Below are 1774 nucleotides of genomic sequence, written 5' to 3'. Positions count from 1 at the left end.
ATATGGAGGGTCGAATCTGATACTAAGATTGATTTCTGAAGTGACTAATAAATTCCAGATATTCATAAACTTGTGGACTTTACTTAGCCAAAAATTACCAAAGAGATGCTGGAAGAGAAAGTTTGCGAATTTGTTATTAATGGTCATTAGTACTATGACCAGATTGGTACTATGCTAGGAGAGGATTGATATTCTGTTTTTGCTTCTATTAAACCTCCTAAGCCTGAATTAGGAGTCGATAGCTTGGCTTGGCTTTTGGTATCGAGTAGTGTCTCTCGATAAAGTCACCTTGTGCGATCTTTTTGGAGCATGTGGATGACTCAAATGCTTCCTTATTCTAAAAAATATGGAAGCTGGACGCTCCCCAACAGTTGCGGTTTTTCTGCTGGCTCGTAGTGCATCAGGCCCTTTTAACCAATATAGAATGCACCAGAAGACATATGGCGGAGAAAGACAGTTGTGTCATTTGTGGTGTATCTCCTGAATCTTTGCTCCATGTACTCTGTGACTGCAGGGTGGCGAGAGGCATGTGGATAAGCATTGATAATAGTTTGGTTTCGGGTAACTTCTTAACTCTCCTCTCTTGACTTGGTTTGTTAAAATATTTATCTATCAAATCTCCCTATCAAGGACAATCTTGGCCCCTTTTTTTTTGTTATTCTGATGAATTTCCTATGGTATCGACAGAATAAATTTGTTTTTGATGTTAATGATATCATTGAGAAGGAAAATGTTGCTCCCCTTGCTGTCTATTTAGTAAAGGACTTTCAGCATGCTCAAGTTGAAGTGAGTCGAGTTAGGAAGGTAGTTGGCAATTATATTGAGAGGCAAATTAAATGACACTTCCAGAACCTCCTTTTGTTAAGTTAAACACAAACGGTTCGGTTCTACATAATGAAAAAGCAGCTTGTGAAAAAATTATTAGAGACATGAATAGGAGGTTTCTAGCTAGTTTTAGTGCAAACTTAGCTTTTATCTCGGTTATTTTGGCAGAGCTCTTAAAAATTTTAATGAGTGTGAACCTTGCTATAAACTTGGAGTATAGTCATGTGGTTGTGGAGGTGGATTCAATTGTTACAGTAAAGCTTGTTCTTTATGATGATATTGATTTGTATTCTTCTCAATCCTTATTTTAGTAATTAGAGAGAGGTACAACAGAATTGAAAAATACAACATCAATTTCGAAAAGTAAAATTTTGTACAGATAGAATGACTAATTATAATCATAATTTATCTTTTAGTTATTATGTATTTTTTAATTTACCTTTTTGTATTTCTTTTTGTCTTCATGCAAATTCGGTGAAACATTTTATTTCAAAAACTATTATCTTTTAATTTGTTTTTCTTTAGAGTTTGAGCCCCGTTGTTAATAAAAAAAATTAAAAATGTCATTAGTAGTGCAATAGGCAATAATCTTCTGCAATATGTTAAATATCACAATTTATATATGTGTGATCATGATAAGATCGGTTAAACTTACACATTATATTACTTCTTTTTGTTTCTTTAGAACAAAACGAAAAAAAGATAAAGTTTAGATAGAGATAAAAAGAAAATTTATTTTTTTTAAACGAAAACATAGCAGTGAAAATAGTTACACATTGCTTCTTTATGAAAATAGAAAATTAAAAAAAGAAACATTCAATAAGTACCGCTATATTGAATTCAATTTTGTATAATTTAAAAATTCAAAAAATGGATAAAGATAAAGATGACTAATTAACAGAATATAGTTTTATCATTTATATTCAAATTTAAAAAAAAAAAAAAAAAA

Source organism: Arachis ipaensis, chromosome B02 (genome assembly GCF_000816755.2).
Source record: "Arachis ipaensis cultivar K30076 chromosome B02, Araip1.1, whole genome shotgun sequence".
NCBI lineage: Eukaryota > Viridiplantae > Streptophyta > Magnoliopsida > Fabales > Fabaceae > Arachis > Arachis ipaensis.
The sequence above is the reverse complement of the archived record's forward strand: the minus strand, read 5'-3'. Positions refer to the sequence as shown.